The sequence below is a fragment of the Lolium rigidum genome, chromosome 5, assembly GCF_022539505.1.
Source record: "Lolium rigidum isolate FL_2022 chromosome 5, APGP_CSIRO_Lrig_0.1, whole genome shotgun sequence".
In the NCBI taxonomy this organism is placed as follows: domain Eukaryota; kingdom Viridiplantae; phylum Streptophyta; class Magnoliopsida; order Poales; family Poaceae; genus Lolium; species Lolium rigidum.
This window is the reverse complement of record NC_061512.1, coordinates 101,156,210-101,174,993: the sequence shown is the minus strand read 5'-3', so window position 1 is coordinate 101,174,993 and position 18,784 is coordinate 101,156,210.

Below are 18,784 nucleotides of genomic sequence, written 5' to 3'. Positions count from 1 at the left end.
AAAAAAACTGTATTCAAATATCCAATTATATTTACAACCTACTTAGAATATTCCCCTTTCTGATCTGTTGATCTTGTACGTTCTCCCATATCCAAAACTGTAGCCCAAGCTTAGTTCAAGAAGCAATGCTAGATCAATTGATTATCTAGGAAATATAAAAGGATTAGTCTGATTATACTTTTCTCAGTATTAGGGGATCACTGAGAGCCTGCAATGGTTCGTGAAAACTCTTACATGTATCGCAGCATCAATGAAGCCTTGAAGCTAAAAAAGTGTATCCGCAGAAAAGAACGTAACTCAATCGGGTTATTCTACATAATTAAATCTAAGGAAGTTTCTGCATAGAAGAAAAAAATCGAACAGTTTAATCATGACATATGTGCAGTACAGTGCTGAGATGGTAAAGCAATTCTCAAATATGAATGTGAAGGAAAAAAGCTAATAACACTTAAATATTAAGATCTTCAATACATTTATAACTTATCTGAAATATTCTCCTCACATATCTTTTGATCTTGAATGTTCTCCCATATTTAATAGTGAGGTCCAAGCTTAGTTTCAAGAAATGATGCTAACTAAAAATGATTATCTACGAAATATGAGTATACTTCTCTCTGTATTAGGAACATAAACATATGTAGTTGTCAACATTCAAGGCAACGCAGTAGTTGAATCTGTTAGAGTTGTATAGTCCCTTTTCCGTTATTCCCCAGTGTATGAGGGGCTTACCTGCACATTATCACACATGTACATGTAGTGGCCTATGGCCCTCTGTGAATACTAGTTGCTCATTCACAACATGGTATCAGAGCCCAGGGTCTCGAGTTCGAGTCCTGGTTCTCGCAATATTTACCCACCCCTGTGTCCGCCGCGTATACGATCATTCATACGCGTGCCATTCTGCTTTCCACGTGTTGACCTCCTCTTCTCGTCTTCCGGTCACACGTGAGGAGGGGTGTTGAGATATACATTGTTGAGATATATAAGTGGATTGCCTAGCCCTTTCCATCAGTTCGGACTTTTGGTTCCGTTGGCTAGCGCATGAAGCTTAACATGGTATCAGAGCCCCAGGTCTCAAGTTCAAATCCTGGCTTTCACATGGTTTTCGCAATTAAGCCTAAAAATTGATGTTGCCCCCCTCTTTAACCACCGATGTTTCGGTGTGCTCTTCTTCTTTCACGTGTTGACTTCCTCTTCTCCCGTCACACGCGAGTGGGGGTGTTGTGAAGTGTACAAGTAGATTGCCTAGCCCTTTCCATCAGTTCGGACTTTTGGTTCAAGTGGCTAGTGCATGAAGCTTAACAGAATCCTTGAAGCTCAGTTATGGCTCAGCTAGCGTGCTGAACCTACTTCTGCATGCCTGATTCAGCCTACCAGCACGGCCATCTCCACTATATTTAGGGATGCGCAGACTACACGGTTTCTTTGCCAAACTCAAGATCAATGTGTAGCACACACATGTGCGTTCTGAGAGAAACGCTAGAGTTTTCATTCAATGTACCAGGAATCTAGGAATGCCTGATAGAATTCTAAGATCTTCATTAACCTTTGAGATTAAAATAGAAGGTATGCATGTGTGACCTATATCTGCAGTTTACACACCCAATATATTAGTCAGATACATCTATACTCATTAGTTTTGGTTAGTGGTTACAACCAAAGAGATAGGGTGGTCTCCTTTATGTGTTAGCACAAATTTTGAATCCTTACTTGAGTATGTCAGCAAATAAAACTTGGAGTATCTGGAAATTCAAGTGTGTAATATAGTGGTACAGTAGACTAATAACAAAAACCATTTAAGGCAGCTGCATCAAATAGAATTTGAATCCATTATTCAATGATATAAAATTTATATGAAAGATAATCTTTATTCACATATATTAGTTCAGAGAAGCTAAGTATTCTGTATTTTTCATACAGAAGGTACTTGAAATGCTGATACTCATTCGTACTGCTTTTTCAAAAATAAAATAAAAAGATTAACATGACGCTGCGCTAATAATGACTTTAGCTAAAGCATCCATGGGGTAAAACATATAGCCAAAATCCTTGAACATGTAGATATGGCTAACCTCAATTGTTTCTCATTTAGAAGATTGCCTTCTGTTTTTAAAGCTGAAAGTTAGTTTCTCTAAAGAACGTGTGATTTAGGAGCAAGGGCATAGCTCTCCTTGTATGCAGGTAGAAGCGGCACACCTGAAAATCACTTGCAAATCTTGAGAATTTGCAAAACTAATAATGAAGAACATCACTACAATCAACGAAGAATACTCATGACAACCTGAATGGAGTCTGATTCAACAGTTTGTGTCTATTTTCCAAACCTAAAAGAGCCGCCATTGATTGAATGCCACTTATCAACAGTAACTTATAATAATCAGCCTACCATGATTTTCTCCTAGTTGATTGAACAATAAACATGATAATTCCAAGGAAACCCTCTCCATTACAATTGACATTTCATCAGGCTAACAATTTGTCAAAACAAATACAGTACTACAGTGGGTCGTCTCAGTACAGTACATAAGGAGCAGTGTAATTGCATAGTAGTGATTAAAACAGGGAACAAATAAGGTGCACAATGGCTGCAGGAATACCACATGTATTGCATTATGGGTCAATCTTGTACTGGACACACGGATTCTTTTTCTGACGGATCGCATTTGATGCATCTCACTTCATTCTTTATATTCTTGCATTGGGGCTTGTTTTGCTTATGCCAAGGGAGGACACAATAGTCAATGGTGGGAAATGGTTTGATAGGAGAGAGGGGTAGGGACCTTGAAAGACAATGAAACGACAGGGGCAACTCGATCTACATCAATATAGCGCCCCCCATCTTCAAACTGCTGCCACCGATCAACACACCACGGATCTTGCAACCACCACTGCGGGGCAACCTGGTGGCTTGAACGCTGAGATGAAAGCGGTGCGCAACCTGATGCACAGGCTTGGCCTTCTCAAGGGTGATGAGGCGCCATCGGAGGCTACACTGGAAGCCTATCATAAGATGTACGAGCTGCCCCTGACGGATGACATGATTGAGGCGATCGCGGAGTTCTATGGGTGGTCGCTCTCGACGATCCGAGGTTGCTCCCCACCGCCGCTGGGGATGACGGGTGGTCGCCTCATCGAGGCCTGACCCCTGACGGTGGTCCACGGGTGTACTAAGCTGTTCCGATGATATACGAACCTAAGGTGCTGGTGGCCAATGTGCGAGGCCTCAATGATCGCGCAAGGCGTACGGGTGTTAGGAGTGTTGTAAACACTACGGGTGCGTCCATTGTATGTCTCCACGAGACGAAGCTATCTGTTGTAACCCATGCGATTGTTATTGAGGCGCTAGGCGCAGACTTTGACGCTTACTTCTGCTTACCTGCGACTGGTACTAGGGGGGGATCATTGTGGCTTGGACTAGCCGGGTGGTGCAGCTCGATAGCGCCCATTACGGGGCTAACAGTGTCACGGCGAGGGTCTCCCCGGTGGGTGGTGGCTCTGGTTGGTGGCTGACGTGTGTCTATGGTCCACAGGCTGAGGCTGACAAGGTCGCCTTCCTCGAGGAACTCCGCGATGTCCGTAGGGGTCACCCTGGACCTTGGGATCTCTGCGGGGATTTTAACCTGATCTACCGCGATGAGGACAAAAACAACGGTAACCTAAACCGTAGGATGATGGGCAGATTTCGACGCTTCTTGAATGACTGCGAGCTGAAGGAGATCTACCTCCACGGTCGCCGCTACACGTGGTCTAACGAGCGGGAAACGCCCACTCTTGTCCGGCTGGATCGGGTGTTTGTCACGGCTGCTTGGGAAGAGTTGCATAGCAGCTGCATGCTACGCTGCTTGTCAACGGTGGTGGCTGACCACTGCCCACTCCTCCTGGACTGCACCACCAAGTTCGAACGGTTCTGTCTACGCTTAGAGGGTTTCGAGGAGGCTGTGCGGAGCGCCTGGGATGTTGTGGAGGGGGACCCAGACCCCTTCCGGCGGCTCACTGCCAAACTAAAACGCATGGCACGTAGCCTAATGAGCTGGAGCGACAAGAAGGTCGGTTGTGTCAAACTGCAGCTGCAGCTGATGATAGCGCGGGAGGTTGTCTTCAGGTTGGATGTGGCCATGGAGATGAGACGGCTGTCACCAGACGAACGCCGACTCAGGGCGCACCTCAAACATGCTTACCTGGGCTTGGCCTCTCTGGAGCGCACCATGGCTAGGCAGCGGGCCAAGATCGCGTGGCTCAAGGAAGGGGACGCTAACACGGCCTTCTTCCACCAGCACGCAGCTTACCGCCGCCAGAAGAACGTGATCCATAGCATGCAGGTGGAAGGCGCGGTTATCTCTAACCATGCGACTATGGCTGAAGCGGCTTTCGCACACTTCGAAGGTCTGCTTGGTACCTCAGAGGAGAGACAGCACTCGCTAGACTTGGACTTCCTGGACATCCACTCTGAGGATCTCTCGGAGTTGGAGGTTGTGTTCACGGAAGACGAGATCTGGGAGGTGATTCGGCGACTGCCTACGGGCAAGGCGCCTGGGCCCGACGGGTTCACGGCTGAGTTCCTCCAAAAGTGTTGGGGCGTGGTGAAAGACGACTTCATGGCTGCCTTCGATAAGCTGTTCACGCTGTGTGGGCGCGGGTTCCAAGGCCTTAACCAGGCCCTGCTAATCCTGCTGCCTAAGCGTCCGGATGCGGCTGCGTTAGGCAACTACCGGCCGATCAGCCTGATCCACATTTTCGCCAAACTGGTTGCTAAAGCGCTAGCTACGCGCCTTGCCCCTCGGATAAAGTCGTTGGTGGATCGCAACCAATGCGTGTTCACTCGCAAACGATGCATCCATGACAACTTTATGTTGGTCCAGCAGACAGCTAGATTCCTACACCGGGAGAAGCTGCCGCGGGTGATGCTTAAGCTGGACATCGCTCGCGCCTTCGATTCCGTCTCGTGGGGTTTCCTCTTGGAGATCCTCCGCAAGTTAGGCTTTGGACCGAGGTTCCGCGAACTGGTGTCCATTCTCCTGTCCACTACGAGTACTAGGGTGATGCTCAACGGCGAGCCAGGCCCCCCGATTTGGCATCGGCGGGGCCTGAGACAGGGAGACCCCCTGTCGCCAGCGTTGTTTGTTCTGATGATGAACTCGCTCAACAGGATGTTAGCTAAGGCGATGGAGTTGGGGATTCTGAGACGTCTAGCGCGACGGGATTTAGTGACGTGGGTATCGCTTTATGCAGACGATGTGGTGATCTTCTGCCATCCGGATGAGACGGAACTCCGCGCGGTACGCGGTATCCTGGAGCTCTTTGGACATGCATCGGGGTTGCGTACCAACTTCGCTAAATGCTCTGTCTCTCCGATCGCCTGTTCGGACGAGGAGGTTGCGGGCGCAGCTGAACTCATGGAGTGTCAGCTTGCGCCTTTCCCGGTGAGATACCTTGGCATCCCACTGTCTATCAGGAGGCTAACGACCGTTGCATTTCAGCCCCTGGTAGTCCGCCTGGCTGACAAACTACCCACCTGGAGGGCATCGATGATGCCTAGGGAAGGACGTTTGGCGCTGATCCGTTCGGTCCTAGCAGCGATCCCTCTACATCAGCTGATGGTCCTGGGTCTCCACAAGAAAGCTCTAAAGCAGGTGTATAAGATCTTGAGAGGATTCCTATGGACGGGTAGGGCGGATGCCAACGGTGGGCACTGCCACGTCAACTGGGCGCGGGTGTGTAGGCCGCTGCGGCTGGGGGGCTTGGGAATCCCAGACCTCGAGCGCACTGCCATCAGCCTTAGGGTGAGATGGGTCTGGTGGATGCGCACTGATCCCCTGCGACCTTGGCGCGGGCTGGATATGCACTTCTCAAAGACGGAGCTGGATGTCTTCGCGGCCTCCACCTACATGGTGATCGGCGACGGGGAATCCGCCCTCTTCTGGGAAGACAAGTGGCTGGACGGCGGGTCCATCAAGGAGATGGCGCCGGAGGTGTACGTCTTAGTCCCGAGGCGTCGGCGGAAGGCTCGCACGGTCCGAGAGGCATTGGTTGAACGCACCTGGATCCCCGACATAGTTGGTGCACCGAGCGCCCTGGCGTTGTGGCAGTACGTACAGCTATGGGGCAGGCTCAGGGACACCCAACTTTCGGCGGGCCCGGACAGGCTGGTTTGGCGTTGGACGACGGATGACCAGTACTCGGCCAGCTCCTGCTATGACACCCTCTTCCAGGGGGCGGTCATCTCAGGCTCCTGGAAGCTTAACTGGAAATCCTGGACGCCGCCTAGGGTGAAGTTCTTCATTTGGCTGGCCTGCCTCGACAGATGCTGGACGGGGGAAAGACTGGCACGGCGCGGCCTCCCGCACGCGCCCATGTGCCCGCTCTGTGACCAATATGTCGAGACAATGAGCCATCTGCTCACAGGATGCTCCTTTTCCAGGACGGTTTGGTTTGAGGTTCTGTCGTGGATCCGATCCACCTCAGGCCCTCCCACGGTTGAGGGTGACTTCGTGGAGTGGTGGTCGCAGGCGGTGCGGACCGCCCCTCGCCAGCTGCGCAAGGGCACTTCGTCGGTTATCATGCTTACGGCATGGTGGATCTGGAAACATCGGAATGCGGTAGTCTTTGACAACGTGCGACCTTCGGTGACATCCTTGTTCAACGACTTAGCGGCCGAGGCGCGGCAATGGGCGGACGCGGGAGCCCGGTGTGTGCGCCAGCTACTCCCCTAGATTAGTTTTTTTTCCTTTTCCTTGGGTCGAGTTGTACGGCGTGTTGCGTCCGTGCTCGGACTTGTACATAAACTGTTCTTTATCTATCAATGCATCGAAACGCAAGGCTTTTGCGTTTTCGCGAAAAAAAAATTTGTTGAATAGTTCATCTACATGAAAAATACAAGATCGCTTGTAACATGGTCAGAAATCAAAACTTGGGAGTGGGCAAGCTGGCAAGCTGCAGAGCCTGAAACTGGGTTGGAGGTTAACATGTGAAGGATATTAAAGAGACCCAGAGAAAATAGATTGGATCTTACCTTTTTATACATCAATTCCATGGTGGATGGAACACTGAAGCCAAGAGCGGATCTAGGGATCGCTCGACGATGCGGTGGTAAGCCCCAACAGGCATGACCTCAACAAAGCCGAACACCGAGTGTTGCCACCATCAACGGAACCCAGAGCCTCCTCCAGACTAACCTAGAACAATCCCTACTCGGTCGAGGAGATTAGCGGTGCATACCATGAGATCGTACAGTAGTTGTTTTCCTTTTTGCAAATTGTGAGACGGTATCTTTGCCGACGAACAGCCTAACAGAAATCCACAAGACGTGTAGACTAAAACGCAACAAAACGCTGACAGGTAGGACCAGAATGAATGAGAGGCGCACGCAAGCCTGGGAGTTTAGGGCATTTCCAACGAGGAGACCCAAATGCAAACAAAAACGTCCGTTTGGGTCTTCCCGGACAAAACCTGCTCCCAACGGGGCAACCCAACTCAAAAACGGACAGGTGCAGCGTCCGGCGTGACCCAAAGCTAGCTCAAAAAGCTCTTCTAAGATACTCTTCGAACAAATAGCATCACCGAGCCCTAACATGTCGCTTGGAAAGCTAGAACATCGATCCTAATATGTGAGAGTGTTGACGATGTTGAAGGCCGATTACATGGGCGTTTACACGACACATGTTGGTAAGGGCAAAATGAACGGAACTTTAGACCAAGTTGGACACCAAGGAAGTGCAAAAGTGTTACAGACCCAACAAAAAATAATGCAGGGCCAGTCCCGTATAAGTGCAGACACGGCCCCGAATTTAAGAGCCCAAAATTTTCGATAGACCTGCTTCCTTCTTTCTTCTGTTTATTTATCTAATTCATTGTTTTCGCATTTCTCTCTTGTTTTCCTTCTTATTTTAATTTTTAATTTTTTCTTACTTTAGTTTTCGTACGATTATCTTTTAAGGCAGATTTTGATTTTTTTTATTTCATGGGTTTAATATTGTGTTTCATTTAGTTAAAGGTTCACTACTTTGTAGTCGCTATTTGATACATGGATTTAAAGTAGATCCTAAATGTTATACACTTAAAGTTGGGATGTGTTCCAAATTTGTTTCATTTAATTTGTTCTCTTGAGAGAAGGGGTCCTAGTTTAGAGTTTCGCATAGGGTCTTGAATTGTGCCGGCTCGGCCCTCGGTGGTTGGTCCTAGTCCTGATGCCCTGCCCTCGTTCTTGCTATGTATGCTTTTTCTTACCTTTTTCCTTGCGCCTTCATGGGCATCAGTTCCTCCTCTGCCTCATCTTCATCGCCCTCTCCTAGAGTATGATGAAGGAGGGCATCGTCTAGTCAATCCTAGCTTCATTTCCCTATGTTTTGTATGTTTGTTATATTTGTTACGTTGTAAGATAGTACTTGATCAGAAACCTTATATCTTTTGGCTGTTCGGGGCTTTATTAGTTTAAGACCGGGCGTAATGCTTTGTGTCCAAAAAAGTTGCAACTAATTATAATTATCGAGACCCAAAACATCGTAAGGTGCATTAGCATAGTCTTGTTAAACAAGTTGACTGCTTTTCTCCGCCTCTTCTCCTCGAAACATGGCCTGTCTCTGACCGAAAATCAAAGGCAATCTGGACTTTCACCTTTACTCACACCCCTTTTGGTGTTATTTATTGTGCCGATTAGTCCAAGTATAGTACTCCCTCCGTACCGGTTTAACAAGCGCGTACGTACTTCAAGGCCAAATTTGACCACTAATTTGGTCAACAAAATACAAATTATATGTCTATAAAATCTAGTTAGATTCGTATTCAAACAAGGTTTATATTTTATGTTTTATTGATCAAAACAATGATCAAAGCAAATTCTTGAACTACGTGCACACCTGTTAAATAGAGGGAGCACAATCATCTGCTTTGATTTTGATGCATTATCCTGTCCATTGAACGGATCAAATTCACTTCCCATGTAGTCATGAAAAAAAAATCATGAATACTATCAAGAACAATTTTAATTGTATGAACAGATGAGTTATTTTTTATGAAACACCGTGTTTGATTGTGAGGCCATGCAGTGATTAACCAGATATTTTGTGATACAGCAAATAAAACAATAAGCACGTAGGACTTGACCAGGTCCATATATAAGACCAGACGGCAGCATCGGAGAATTTGCTTGCTGAAGAGTAGTGTTGGAGGAAGAACTGAAGTGAGTCACAATGGAGAGGTCTATTCAAAGTCTCCTCGTCAAGTATGGTGTGGCCTTGGCCTTGAGGGTAGGCCAGATGCAAATGAGATGCCAGGAGCAGGCGAGCAGCGTATGTAGGGGGGCAGATGCAAACCATGCAATCACATCCTAGTCTTCTCTGTAATTTTGTTTTGCAGCTTTACTTTAAAATTCCTCGCACTCACAAGCAGCTTTTACTTTTGCATGCTTTTCTACGGGTGTCTTGGGAGTAGGAACGGTGGAAAGAAATATACAAACATGATGGAAATTTCCAGCCAGTGAATCCCCTGTAAATGTGTTTAATCATTTTCTGAAGTTTGATAAACAAGAGCTCCTTCACATTGTTTGTTGAAATGTTATTTTTTTCAAACTGGTCCTCCTAACCCTGATCATTTCCCGGTTTCCTGCAGCGAACTGTGTCCAGGACTTCCAGGTCAAGCCAAACCAAAACTTCTTTGCTTGGTCAAGATAGTCTCCAATTTCCAAGTTCCAAGAGCATCTCCAGTGGCATTCCCCAAACCGTCACTCAAACCGCGCCGGATCGAGCGTTTGGGGACGTGTTTTGTCCGTGCCGCGTTTAGGGGACATCGCTCCCTAGTCGCGTCACCCAAACGCCGCCCCCAACATTAAAAATAATTTAAATAGATAGAAGAAAACTCTTTACTAATATTCAAATCGGCTCAACATAAACAAATTACATATAAAACTTCGAAAAAACATAATTAAATTACATATAAATTATTTTAAACTACTTCTTCTTCTTCGATGATGGCCCCGCCTCGTCGTCGTCATCACGGTGACGTTTCCTGCTCGTCACCTCTTCCGAAGAGGCGGTGTTGGCCGACGCGTCGGAGGAACTAGTGTCCTCCTCGTCATCGCCGGTGCTCGCCGGCTGCGTCTTGGCCTTGGCCTTCGCTTTCGCGTCCGCCTCCGCCTTCGCACGGGTCGCCGCCGCCGTCTCCTCTGACCCTTCCTCCTCCGCGTCCTCCTCCACGCCCAGCCATTCCTCCGCGACGTCAGGCGGCGGCGGGGAATCGTCGCCGCTGCTGAGCGTCCGGGTACTGTCCCACCAATGGCACCATCCAACAGGCTTGCCCTCGCTGGAGGTGTCGGATGGAATCTCTGAGATGTAGCTCATCGTCGCTGGAGGTGTCGTATGGAAGCTTGGATGAATGGCGGCCGGTTGAAGATCCAAAAGCACCGACGTACGGGTCTTATTTAGCGCGGATGAACGGTGACGCAGAAGTCGAAGAGAGCGGCGGTTGCTCTTCCGAGGAGTCCGCGCTCCATTCCAGCGGTTGGCGCGTCGGTCGACACAGTTGCTAATACGACGGTTCCGCTTCCCGGCAACTGCACCGTCGCTACGTAGGCGGCGATTGAGCATCCGAGCCACTGACGCGTCGTGCCGCGCCTCCTAGCCCTTATTTCGTTGTGTCCGGTGTGCTCGGACCGTCCCCTGTGTAGCGGGAACGGGCTCGGAATGCCGGACACCGTATTGAACCGCGCCGGATTTTTTTCGAAATGGGGGGAATATCGCCCCAGCTTCTGCATCCAAAGGATGCACACGGCTTTTTTTATTAGATTATTCACGAAACTTTACAAGAAAAAATACAAAAGATCAAATTCGAAACAACCTTGCTATACCTACGGTGGGATGAAGAGGGTGACAATACACCAACTCAAATCATCCAAAACTAAGAGCATCTCCAACAGACGCGCTAAAAGCCCCGCGCGGCAAAAAAACGCCGGTTTGTCGCGCGCGGGTGCTGCCGTGTAATATCCCAGGTAATGGGGTTACAAAAATAGAGGAAACAGATGTGTGCATTGCATTCATGCATAGAAAATCTGGGGAATTTTCGCGCTTTAAAGTAAAACAGTCACAGTTACTGAAGTTTCACTTGACCTTGGTGGAATTGAAGTAGCTCATCAAGTCAAGTGCTATAAACCTCAATGTGACCTTTGATAAAACCTTGTTTTGGGTAGAGATGATTTGATCTAAGGGGTTAGATCAAATGGAATCAAATCTAACACAACAACACTTTAATCAATGATTAATTACTTGGTCTTGTTAAGGATCACAACATGATAATCCTTGTCATAACATATGAACACCAATTCAATTGCAAATCAAGTAACAATAAAATGGAGAAATCATTCTTGACTTATCTTCTCCATGACTTAAAACTAATCCATGATCCTACCATAAAATATCTTGGTATTCATTCTATATCAACCTTTGAAATTATAACAAGAAGATTCACTCCAGAAATAGATATTATTCTCCATTCCAAGTTATTACACCTCAAACCTAGAGAAGTGAGAGTTCTATAGTATTTATTAGTGAAGCAATTGAAAACCTTAAGCTAAAATCTTGGATATACATCCAAGTATTCAAATCATCATCTCTAAGAGAAAACCTAGGATATTATCCAAGACAATTCCTAGTGAGATAAACCATTTATATTTAACATAGACATTGATGATCACATCAATCTCTATAGAGCCTAACCTTAAGTTAGTATTAAAGTCCTTTCCAAAATGAGATAGAGACCAATCATACAAAATATAGCTTTATCTATTTAAGAATAAAGGACAACAATTGAACTAAAGTATTAGGTTGTAAACCATTTCCCTTGGAGTGGTGAGATAACCTAATATTACATGAAATAATACCATATCCATGAATTGATAAAGTAAGGAAGAGAACTATCCATATAACCAGATGATCATATCATCATTGATTAAGAAGAACTCTAAGTGTATATCTCAGACAATTCTTCTGGGGTACAAATTATTGAGACAACCATAATATGCCTGTCCTAGAAAGTCAAATAGAAGTGCTCTACCTTGATTGATCTAGACAATGCTTGATCATGGAAGTGAGAACCCATTTAATGAGAGATCCCTAGAAATCCAAACCTTGATCATTATAAATTTAGTGATGATCACAAAACCTAAGAACTTGAGGTAAGGATAGTAAGAAAAAGTGGATCATGCCTAATCCATGACCATGCTTTGGAGAAATAGGAGAATAATCCAAATGCTAACACTTATATGATTAGTACATATTAATTCATCACATGAAATCATAGGGAGATCACTAGTAAGCAAACCTAGGCTTATATCCCAACCTTAATTTATGAACCACTTGGTGATCATCAGTAGAATCCTACCATATCAATATTTCATAAATTAAAGAACCTAAGAAAACCTTAGAGTAAAACCCCATACTGAATATGGTGAGAAACCATCCATCCATATGACCAAAGTTAACTATAAAAAGAACTATAACAACTTTAGTTACTTTAATGATAAATTGAGGATATCAATAGAAGTTAATTGGGAGAAGACAAAACTAATTCTCTAGTCCTTAATAATTAAAGGAGCACATGAACAATCAAGCAAGTAATAATATTACCTTGGTTAGGGGAGATTAAACCCTAGCAAATGCAATATGATAGCATTCCAAATCTACAAACTAGGGTATATCTCAACCATAGTCTATGTATCACTATGATGATCATAACATGAACCTAGGCATAATTGAGATGCAAACCAATGGCCATTATGTGAATATGATGAGAACCCTAGAATTGCTCACTAGTTAAAGTTTATGCTTAAATATGGAAATTAAGAATAACCTAGTGCTAAACCATTTGATTAAAACCCAACAGTGGTGATCAACCACTTATCCTTATAACTAGACCAAACAATGATGAGAGTAGTATCTTTATTTTATAGTGCTATTAAAATATGATAATAGTGCTAACCTTGAAATAGGATAAACCTTACAATATCCTAGAAATAATTCTTCACACAAAATCATGATCAAATACCTCCTCATTACCATTCATTTTAAAAAACCTAGCCTTAATCCAAATATATGTGAAACATTAATATTGCTAATACTAGCAAACCTTAATAATGTGTTCACTAAGCACATGTTCTAAAATTCAAACCATTTAAACAGATTTGATTCCTAAATTAAAGGGCAATTGAGGTGTACCCTAAATTCATGACTATTTTGAATTTTGAAGTGTGCCTCATAAGAACACAAAGGTAACCAATTATAAAAGATTGTTTAGTAACAAAACAATACAGTGAGCAAGATTATCAAATTGTTTCGATATTCAAATAGATTAGAACCTGCAAAATAAGATAGAATTCAAATTTAAAATCAAATAGCAAATTCAAATCAGTAAATAGAACAAGAATTTGAAAACAGAAAAAAAAGAGGGAAAAGGACTTACCCTGCCAGGCCACAGCAGCCCAGCACCAGGCCACCCGAGCAGCCCAGCAGTGGCCCACGAGGCAACCCAGTATCACGGCCCAGCCCAGCCCGTGTAACGTTTCGCTCGGATAAGAGCGAAGACGACGTCTTCGTCTTCGTCTCTGCCTGCTCGACGCACAGGCGAGTGCCACGACGCCGGCGAGCCACGTCCCGGCCGCCAGCGAGGACTTCCGCGCGACCATCAACGAACCGCCGCGACTCTATAAATACTCGGCCAAGCCCCCCTCGCTCCTGTTCTTCGATTTCCCCTAATTCTCAAACCCTAGCTCGCCGGCCGATTTCTCTCGCCGCCGTTAGGGGCCACCCCAAGCACCGCCGTGAAGCCCAAGAGCTTCGCCGCGTCTTCAGCTTCCTCCTCGCCAACGTACGCTTGCCGGGAAGCTCTGTGGCCGGCGAATCGAGACCTCCTTTCACCGCCAGTCACAAGCAAGCGTCGATGTTCGCCGTCAATGTGGGACCCCGCAGGCCTCGCCGACACGCTCGCTGTACTCGCGGTGAGCTTCTCCATCGAATGGCATGCTCGCCTTGTTTCCTAGACCGCCGTAGCATCACCGCGCCGAGAACCCGTGACCGCCGCCGCTGTTTGTGCTCGCCGGAGTTACACCGGTGACCAATAGGGGGCGGCGCCGCTAGCACTAGATTTGTCTCGTCGTCCCGGTTCCAACGAGCACACGCACATCACCGCGGGTAGCCTCAATCGCCGGCGGCTATCACCGGTAACCCGCCGGCAGTGAACCCCCTGGCCACGTTCCCCAATTTTGACCATTCAACGCCACCGTGGTCGCCGACGTGTCTCCGGCCCACGGGTCGGTGACCGGTGGGTAGCCTAACCCGGTACATATAGTAATTTTAGTTTAAATCAAATCCATCAATTACTGCAACTTCAAATAATTCTAGAAAAATCATATTAACTCAGAAAAATAAAAATAAGACATCAACATTCTTATAAAAGTAAATACTATTTAATAAAAATATAATATGAAATCTTTATTTTTAAGAAAAAATTAATTGTTTAATACTTGTTGTTTAAAGCCTTTAATTTTAATTCTAAATACAATTAAAATTCAGAAATTAAGAAAACATGTATAAAATAAATAAAACAAGTAAGTAAATAAAGAAAACATGAAAACTAATTTTCTTTATTTATTATTTTGTTAAATCCTTATTAGAAGGATTTAAACCCTAATTAATTATTATCTTAATTATTAATTATTTAAAAATATTAAAATGCCAAATTCAATATTATTCTTATTTCAAAATTATTAATAACTTCAACCAAGAACTAATTGACAATTAGGAAACCCTAAGTTTCATATTGAATAAGAACACAAACCCATAATTTTATGTGGGATACTAAAATCCTAATTCATTAGGAACCCTAGCTCCACTAATCCATTTGAACCCTAATTTGCCACTAACCTAAACCCTAGGTTATAGTATGTGATCATAACACTTTCTTTTCATTCATAGGTTTATAATGAGCAACTCAATGGTTGTTCATATCCACATAAAATGTAGAAGACCCATCACTAATAAATTGGTATCCCATGTGTTCATCTTCATCAGACCTAAATAATCAAGTAGGGCCAACCAAGTGTAAACCATAGATTCTATAACCAAAGCCAGCATCCTTATTCATCCCTACTTAGCATCACACCATTGTGATGAACCTCGAGAGCAACTATGCCAAATCTCGAGCATTACCTAACCATATTCCACTAAACCCTACTAGTGTTGGATACTTATCAACCAACCTATTTAGAAGCCAAATATTCCTTACTTAATAGAACCAACAGTAAAACTTAGACAACCACAACCCTAATTATCATACTTGTTCTTTACTTAAGAACATGTTCTTCAAAAGTTATTCTTTTTGAAGTATATGATAATTAATCATTAACCATGCCATATAGTACTAAAACTGACCACCGTTACGTACTTGTTAACATTATGCCAATTATCATTCTTTGTGTGCTCAATTGATTATTATGCTCTATTATCTACCTGTTTATAATACCAAGTAAACCACACTTGAATAAGAACTTTGTATGTGAATCACTCTAAAAGTGCAACACACCCTAAACCAATCATTACAACTCACTGATCCTAAATCCTCGGGGTTAGGTCACGCTTAGAGCGATTGCATCTCATTCTTATGCATTATTGCATCTTTGCCAATCTTTTAAACATCGTCCTTACCGGACGATGATGCTATTTCAGAATTTGGAGTTATTACGCATCGAAGACCTTGTCTGCATAATCTTGCAGCCAAGAAAGGCAAGTTCATCACTTGCTCATGTCATTTGAGTATTTCTATCAAATTACATGCAAATTATTATGGTTATCACTATTGCATAAAAAACCAAAACCACTACTTTCATAACTATGAATATGACTATGTGGTGGGCAATGGAACCATGGATTGTGTTGATATGGTGGAGGTTCCATTGCAAGGGTTAATATCCATCTAGGATTAAACAACAAATGTCGCCAGTGATTCTTGTGCCGTAATACCCGTGTTAACCATAAGATCCGGAGTGGGACGGAGTAGTCAAAAGTGTTTCCACCTCTCGTACATCAACGGATGCGCTTACCAGTAGACACTTGACCCAGGTTGGGCAAGCGGTGGGGTGGGGATCCCATTCTAATTCCCCACGGTAAGTGGTCTATGATGGGTTGCGGCTACCGGCGAAGGAGTTTGGTTAACGAGTCCCAAACCGTTGTCGTGGTCGGGGTCCATCCTTAATTGGTGTAAGAGGACCGACGAGGACCCGGGGTCGGGGTATGCAACAAAGGGTGGGTGTGCGAGGTAGCGGAGGAACATGATTGGCTAGACCTTATACCGGGCCTCACACCATAGGAAGTGTGGACGAGGAATGTACACCTGGTTGGCACCAAGGTTAAGATCTCTTATGGGTAAAGCAACACACCTCTGCAGAGTGTAAAGAACCGTGACCTGCCACTCCCCGTTCCGGGATATGGAAGCTGCGAACGCGGCCGGAAAGGAGCTCCATGAAGTTCTAGTAAACCGGTGAAGGCTGACGGACATAGCTCTTCCGAATAAAAGCAACCTCTTGAAGAAATGATTATGAAAACCTGCATTGGTATTAGACTTTCCGGTCTAATGCCGTAGCTAGTGCATTAAACACCTCTTTCCTATAATGAACTTGTTGAGTACGCTCGTACTCATCCCACTCTTAAATCCCCGCTTAGATATGGAGGCATCGAAGGAGGATCTACAGTGCAACTCGAAGACCGAGGAGTCAACAACTACTTCACGAGATAGGACCATGTCAGAGGAGTCAGATACCACATCCAACAAGAAGAAAACCTAGTTTAGCCATAGAAGGGAACTAGCTTCCTAAACCTAGCTCCTATTTAGCTAGAGTCTATTCTTAGCCTCTCGTAGTTAGTGAAATACTCTACAAATAGAGTTCGTGATAAGACTAGACTACGAGTCGTTCTTCCGGAGTTTATTTGCGGTTTCACCTCATTGTAAAGTAGGAGGTCTGTGATGATCTTATGTAACGAGTCGATGTTGTAATTATATAGACATACCTTGGACCCGCATATGTTTCGTTGTACCACTCTGAGCGATATAATACTAGTGGAACGGTGTTTCATTGGTGTTATATCAGACTTGCATACTACACCATGCAGTGGTATGCCGGGTCACCACAGTTGGTATCAGAGCAAATGCTTTGACCCTAGGATTAAAACCTTTAAAGGAGACCTATAGGATTGGTAGTGTCTATAGGAAGTTGTCCTAGGTAAACCAAATACTTCTTATGACTTAAGATGGGTATTCACTTGAGAATAATCCTGACACACTTGAGTCAACATTTCTTACCTATATTTCCTAAGTAATGTTAGTTAACTAATCCTAAACATATAGTACACCATGAAGTCCTCAAACAATAGATGAGTAGACCCCAGTTGGTATACAATACATGGTAGTCCAAAGAGAGGATACAACCATAAGGAAGATATCCTATTGGAAGATGTGTACCAACACATGTTATGGTTAAGTAAGAATTATCCAGACTTGTAATAGAAGTAAGATCAAGTGATGAAGATAATTAAGCTATCCTAATAGAAAATGTAGACCCAGATAAGTAATGAGTAAGTAAAATTTTCTAGACGTGTGAAACAATTGATAGTAAGTGATAACTATGAGTCATATGAGGTAATATAGACCATGATGAGTCAATCATGGGAGATAAGGAAGAGAGATATGAATAAAATATGATTACTTACATGGTAGAGTTGTTAATCATATATGATTCACCCGAGAATCATTATGTGATGGAATAGAACATTATAAGTATTTTGGAGGAGTACAATAAGAAGCCAAGTGCTAAACAATAGTGCAAGAATTATGTCCCAAAACCATGGTAACTGTGTCAAGAACATTAGGTCCATAGCCTCACGATACTATAACTTGGAGGTATAAGAGCTATATTCCAATAGTGATGTGTCTAGAATAGTGATGTTAGAACCAGACATATCATTGAAGTAGTCCTCAACAAAATGGAAGCTAAGTTAGTATTTCCAAAGAAAATTAGGTTAACCACAACTATCCTAGACCACTTTGTTTCAACTTTATCTCATTGCAAATGTGCAACTAAGGTAAAGGTTGAGACAAATAGTAGAATGCCAACTATATGTGCTAAGTATCACGATATAAACCTGTCTTATGTGGTGTTATATACTACACATCAGAGCCTGATGTTTAGAGATGTCTTACTCAACTATTATATTCAGGCTTATGATGGTGTGTATTATATGCACAAAGCTGAATTTTCTTGGATTTTATTGGATTTTCATTGTTTGACTAGATCCATACATGAAGTTTGACTTTGGTATGCAAATGCATGTTGCTATATCAAGTTCTTACTTAATGCTATAGATCTAGAGGGTAATGGTATTCGTGTGAGGAAGTGACGAATTATGAAGATTCTGAAGACAAGATGAAGGTTCATCAGAAAAAAGGAAGTAAAGTTGTGGGATGTAACCACAATACTCTGAATGAAGTACAATCGGAAACTCATGCTTACCTCAACAAAGGAGTACCTTTGTACGAAAGAAGCATGAAGGTGAGAAATATAATGATCATGGTGAAGCTGAAGCAGATGCATAGTCAACATAGAAGAGGGAATGCAAGGGAAATCACTTAGGATACTATATTCATAGTGTCAGCTAGTGGTTTTCTTGCAAAATAAACCCTGAATGAAGGAAGGCGATATATGAAATCATAGCAGACATAAGAAGACCATAGTCGATATCAGAAGATCACAATT